This window comes from Merops nubicus, unplaced genomic scaffold, assembly GCF_000691845.1.
Source record: "Merops nubicus isolate BGI_N331 unplaced genomic scaffold, ASM69184v1 scaffold382, whole genome shotgun sequence".
Lineage (NCBI taxonomy): Eukaryota > Metazoa > Chordata > Aves > Coraciiformes > Meropidae > Merops > Merops nubicus.
The window spans coordinates 6,706-13,410 of NW_008594063.1; positions in this window are offsets into that span (position 1 = coordinate 6,706).

A 6,705-nucleotide genomic window follows, 5' to 3' on the forward strand; every position below is an offset into this window, starting at 1 on the left:
TCTGTGCCCCAAACATGCTCCTTTCCTTAGTCCTCAGAGAGGATTCCGGGCTAGCAGAGGGCTGAGAGAAGAAACACACTTCTAGTGCAAACCTACAACCTTTCACCTTACCCCAAAGGATGCTTGACAACATTTAAAAATAGATTTAGCTGTGAAATTGGGCATATTTGGAGCAACATCTCAGGCAGAACAGATTCCTTCTCTCTTTCTCAATCCTTTCTCTCTGCTGGTTAGTCCTGCAGAGAGATCTGAGCAAGCTCTGGTTGCTTCCTCCCTTTCTCAGGCTCTTTTCTCATTCATAATTGAGATTCAGCCTGTCCCCAGAGAACAACTTGCCCAAAGACAAGCCAGTGCAGGCAGGGCACATCCTCCTCTGCTTGCCAAAGCCTGAACAGAGAACCTGTGTAGCAAAATACACAACTGAGAGTCACGAGAACTGTTCCTAGAGGAGCATCACTGTGCTTGGCTCTGATGTAAGATACAGAGAAGAAAAAAACTAACCCAATGAAGAGAAAAGAGCAGGGATGCCTCAGTCCTGAAACAAGGCAGGTCTCAGAAGCCAAAGGGATCAATAATCCTCAAAGCAGGACTTGCTGAGGATGGAGAACCCAACAGGAGGTTCAAAAAGCTCAGGGATTGTGGCTTTGCCTCGTTTGACCCATGAGATATTGCACCTCTGACAGCCCAGAGCCAGGTTCAAAAGACCCAGTCCAGTGATGTGCTCACAGGTACACCTTAGTCTGGATCACCATTAAAATTAGGCTAAGTTTAAGTCAAAACTTATTCTAGTGTTCCAGGCAGCTGTGTGTCACCAATGCCACCACCCCACCAGAGGAGCATCTCCACCAGAGGAGCATCTCCACCTTAATGGGAGCAGCAGGAGGATTTTAAAGGTCATCTCCCCATCTCAGCGTGAGCTAAAGGTTTTGGGTTGGAAATTGAAAAATTTGGGTCTCTGTATTGACTTTACATCAGCCTCACACATATGACCTGTACTTAATGTCACCTATCAGTGCAGGGTGAACCCCAGAGAAGATCTGAACAGTACCTGGAGGATGAGGACCAGGCTTTGCCAGCCAAAGCTTCATCTCAGTGCAGGACATGTAAGAAATAATATCAATAAAAGCAATTTTTCTCCCTTTCTGCATTATTGAAACAGTGGAGACCCTGTTATCAAAATTGACATGACAACTCCAGTCAGAAAGCTGGGACAGGGAGAGAGGAGGAGATTAAAAGGGAGAAAATCTGGAAGTATTTCTGCTGAATCTGCTGTAAAAGAGGCATCAAAGTAAATTGCAACGAGCCCACATCTTCAACACCTTTCAAATCCCACAAGGTCACAACCACCTAGACAGCCAGAAGCCAAATGGACATGAAAGATTTCATTATAAAGCATAAAACTGCTCCTCAGAAAGTCTGGGTTTGCTCCTAAAGTGAACCTGAACTATGCAATTCGTTTTCTCAAGCTGAACTCCCTCTGCTTGTGCCACATCAGGTGCTGAGGAGTTCCCTGGCCTGAGTCCTGGCCATGGGGTAGATAATGCCTTTGAGGAGTCAGAAATTACAGCTTGATACCTTCATGGCTACAGGTACATGCCCATGTACCCTCAAACAGAGGAACAGAACTTCCCCATCCTCAGATAATTCATCCTTTTTTTATGCTTTTACCATTTTTTCTTTCAGTTGCTTGATTTTCTACAGAAGAATCACTCATCTCCTCTCTCCTGATTAAAGGAGGTTGGAGTGAGGCTGGTGTTGGTCTCTTCTCCGAGATTACTGATGACAGGAGGAGAGGAAATGGCCTCAAGTTGCCCCAGGGGAGGTTTCCATTGGATATGAGGAAGAATTTCTCCCCTGAGAGAGTGGTCAGGCCCTGGAAGGGGCTGCCCAGGGAGGGGGTGGAGTCCCCATCCCTGGAGGGGATCAAACAACGAGGAGATGGAGCACTTGAGGCTGTGGTCTGGTGGTTAAGGAGATGTTGGGATGGAGGTTGGACTTGGTGATCCTGGAGGTCCTTTCCAGCCAGAGTGATTCTATGATTCTCAGTCTTTGAACTCTCCTGATGTGATGGCCAGAGCTGGACACCATTTGGAGAAGCTGATTTCACTCCCTGAAGACAAAGTATTGTGGCACTCTGTGCACAACAGCCACCCCTGTCTGGAGCTGGGGGCAAGACCCTGTTGCTGAAGGCAATACTTGCACCTCCTGCAGCTGCTTGTCTGAGGGACTGCAGGATGGCCACCCCAGGACGTGTCCCAGGAGGGCACCACTGCAGAGCAGGCAAGGAGAGGAGATTTTGGGGCTGCTGCTGAATCCTGGCACTAACGTCAGAGAACAGATCTCAGCATGAGCATCTGAGCAGTGCTTCAAGGGCAGGGCTGCAGAAGGCTTCCAAAAGCACAGCTGATGCAAGGCCTGGACCATCTGCCTGTTCCTTGCCTCCCCAGGGAGGAGGACAACCCATCTCCTGCAGACTGGCACCTCAGGGTGCCAAAAGCATGGCAAGAGACAGCCGTGCCCCGAGCAGAGCTGGCATCAGGCTGTGCTTCTGCTCCAGCCAGGAGCATGGGGAGCAGGGGGGGTCTCCCATCCCTCAGCACCTACTGAGCTGGGTTGTCAGAGGCAGTTATGAAGCTAATTGGTCTTTAGAGTGGGGGAAAGGAGGTCCAAGGCCCAGAGGATTGATCTGGGCATGGAAACATTACTGTAATTATATCTGCAGAGGGAGCTAAAGGCCACTCATGGTCAGCCCTGGCTCGAGTAGATCTTGCTTGTCCAGTGCTTCCAGGATCTGCAAAATGAAGGCCATGTGCTAAATCCAGGGATACCAGTGGGTGTCTTCTCCAGCACCCTTCACACTGAGGGATCCCATTGACAGCCCCTGATTTCCACACTGAACATAGAGACAGGGCCAGACCTGGGATCTGCAGCACCTGAGACATTGTCCAGTTAAGAAGATCTGCCTCCTGCAAGGGAGATGGGAGTGGGAGAGGAAGAGCTGCACAGCTCACCTGCAGCATGGCCAGGGGTGGAGCCAGGCAGCTCAGCACGGGTGGACTTACCCTTCCCTTGGCATCTGCTTGTGCCCATCGCTGGAGACAAGGCTGGGTGGGCTCCTGACCCAGGGAGGCTGCTTTAATAGCACATCTTGTGCACTTCAAGCAGCGTGTGTAAGGAGGACCTGGAGGACAAAATGCATTCAAGAGGCAGCAGAATTTAGGCCTGATGTCTACCTGCCTTTCCCTGAGGAGTTCAGCCAACCAGACCCCTACTGAGTCCTATGCAGGGGATTGTATCCCCAGCCAGCATTAGCTTTGTGTTAAGTATGTTCCTGACAAGCTCCTGGAGCCACTGCTTCAGTTTACAAGCCAGAAACACGACTGTGGGATGCTTCATCTGTCCCACTTGGCCCCAGCTTGCTCATCGACATCAGCAGCACCAAATCCCCTCCACATCACACCCACAGTGGGAGATCTCTGCCAAGGGCTCTCAAGGAATCATAGAATCACCATGGCTGGAAAGGAGCTCTAGGATTATCAAGTCCAACCTCCACCCCAGCATCTCCCTAACCACTAGACCACAGCCTCAAGTGCTTCATCTGCTCTTTGTTTGATCCCCTCCATGGATGGGGACCCCACCACCTCCCTGGGCAGCCCCTTCCAGGGCCTGACCACTCTCTCAGGGGAGAAATTCTTCCTCATATCCAATGGAAACCTCCCCTGGTGCAACTTGAAGCCATTTCCTCTCGTCCTGTCATCAGTAATCTGGGAGAAGAGCCCAACACCAGCTCTAGAGAGCACTGAGGTCACCTCTCAGTCTCCTCTCCTCCAGACTAACCCAGCCCAGGTCCCTCAGCCAGGCTCCCTAAGACATTTTCCAGCCCTCTCTCCAGCCTCGTTGCCCTTCTCTGGACATCTCTCCAGAAACATAGAGCAGAAAGCCCCTGGGTTTCTTTCATTTTCTCCCCTGTTTCAGACTGGACAGATTTGTGTCACACCAAAATCCAGCCAGCATCACTAAACCCACCGAGCCCAACTAATTGATGTCACCTTCTCACTGAGCAACCCGTCAGCTCTCTGCTGTGGTTTCACCATGCAGACCCACCCTGGGGGTTAGGACAGGGCTGCCACCAAAGCCCACGTCCCACTTTCCTCCTCTGCTCAGGGGAAGCACAGCCAAGGAGATGTCCCACCATGGGGACACCGTCACTGGGACCCACCCTGAGATCCTTGAAAAAAAACATTTGAAGTGGGTAACGAGTTTTGATTAAAAGCCTTTTGCTGTGGCAGAGGCTCCTGTAATTTGCCTGGAGGGAACAGAAAAAGAGAGGAAGGAGCAGATGTTTGGATTTGCTCCTCACAGGCCGGGGGGGATTTCATCCACGTTTGACTGGCTCATCCTCCTGGGTCCCAAGGCAACGACATCACAGCACTGCTCTCCTGCATCCTGCTCGGCAAGGGGCTGCAGGGAGAGGCAGGAGACTGCAAAGAAAGCCAACAAGGGCACCAAATGCTGTGAGATATGAAAATCAATAAGTGTTCCCACTCTGCCAATGGTATTAGTGTTGCCTGTGTTGATAAGGGTCCATCACAGACCCAAGAGCTATCCCAGATGTGCAGGAGCATCCGTGGACAGAGCAGGGCTGGGGTTGAGCAATGAGTCCCTCATCCTCCTCTGCTGCTGCCTGCAAGAGCAGGAGGGAAACTGAGGCAGCCCCTCTGTGGCTTTATGCCACCAAATTTGACATAACATTGGGAAGTAACTTGTCTGTAAAGCAAAGAAAACCAACCTCATAAAATCATTTGATATCTGAGTTGAAAAGAGCTATTATTTTTATTATCCCCATACACTTCCCTTGTGAGGTGCAGCCTATGGAGTCCTCAATATATTTCCCCAAAACACAGACCATAAAACAGTAACAGGAAAAGTTAACAACAAATCCAATTCCGTGGTGCTGCTGGGACCATCCCTGTGAGGGGAGATAATTCAGTCACTTCCCCACTCCTGCTCCCAAATTAAAATGAATTGACTCCTCCAAAATCGACTTATTTATCGTGTCTGCAGGCTGTCAATCCACAGCAAGTTCCTCTGGCCCTGTGGGTTCCTCCTACTTGGAGAAACTCAATCTGTCCTCGAGATAGCCTCATTACAAGAGCTAACATAACCCCCCTCCACTCCGGATATATTCAAATCCATCTTTGCAGGTACATCCCAACACCCAACGCTCCTGGAAGCTTTCTGATCTTGCTCCAAACCAGGTTCCAGCAAGTGATCAGGACATCCCCCTTAATCAACTAAAAAAACATCATTTTTTGTTGTTGTTCTGAGGGCCAATAATGTGGTCAGGAAAAGGGAGAGAAGGGAAAAATCCTGAGGTGGAGAGGGATGTGCTCTGCACCACAACACAACGACATCTGGGGATGTTCTTATTAAGAGAGTTTTGTCTATTTGCTTCTTCCATTTGAGAACAGGGACTCACGGATCCTAAAACTTCTCCTGGGAGCACACCAGCCTAGACAGCATCCTTTCAAACAGCCAATAAGATGGCAAACCCAGTTCCTCCAGCTGTTGGAGAGCCTGGTTCAGTCCCCAGTGCTGCTTGAGCTGCAGCAGGGATTCAAACGGGCGTTTTCATGCCCTGCTGAGCAACCCATCGACTTAGAATATCAAATTCATTAGAAACAAAACACTTCAAAAGGGTTTGGGGTTCATCCAGAGGCAGAACAGACCCAGGACAGTAGCACATTAAATTAAAGTATAACTGGTAGATGTGACCGTGGGGCAGATTTGGAAGGGCACGTGGCAGCCAGACCCCTGCTGAGCTCAGTGGGAGTTCCCATCTCTCACTGTGTATTTAATCTCTGTTTGGGGAAGGAAGGAAATGTTTTGTTCTGAGTGGGCTGCTCATCCCTATCATTTAGTTGGGGAAAAACGCTCCTCGGTACCATGAAGTTGCCTGAAATCTAGTCTGTTGGTGGAAACTGAGGAAAGAACAAGCCCTGACACTTTCCCAAATGGCTTTAGGTTTAGATTGGTTAAAAATAAATAAATAAGTTGAAAAGCTGATCCTCTTGAGAGCTACAGGCTCTGCACTCTGCCTGGCAAGGCCACTTCAGCCTTTTTCAGCCATTCTGAATCTTCAGGAAAATAGGGGGAAAAAAATCCTTTATATTAATTTAATAGAAACTTGGTAAAAATTTCTCCTTATTGCCATGGTCATAACCCCTCAAAGGGGGAATAACTCAGGTTCCCTCTGCTGCCAAGCCTGCAAGCCTTGTCCTCAAAAGCACCTCTGCTTCCTGCCCACCACTGATAAGGGACCTGCTCTCCTCCACGAGGATTTACTAGCTAGAAATGCTCCTCTAAAGCTACATTTGCCTTTTTCTCTCCACTAATCAATAAGAAACCACCCATGGTTAGACTCCTTGGGGCAAGAGCATCAGAAGAAGTGATTATCCTTCATGCCAGCAGTTTGGTCAGACAGGACCATCCCTGGCTGCCTGGTCCCATCTCTCTCAGCAGACAGCAAACCCAGGCCTGCACAACCAGCTCTGCATGCCATGCTCATCCCTGCTGCAGTGCCCAGCTGCCCAGCTTGCTCAAAGAGGTGGTAGAAGCCCCATCCAGGACCTGGAACTCTTCCAGGTGAGGCTGGACAGGGCTCTGAGCAACCTGCTCTAGTTGAAGCTGTCCCTGCTCACTGTG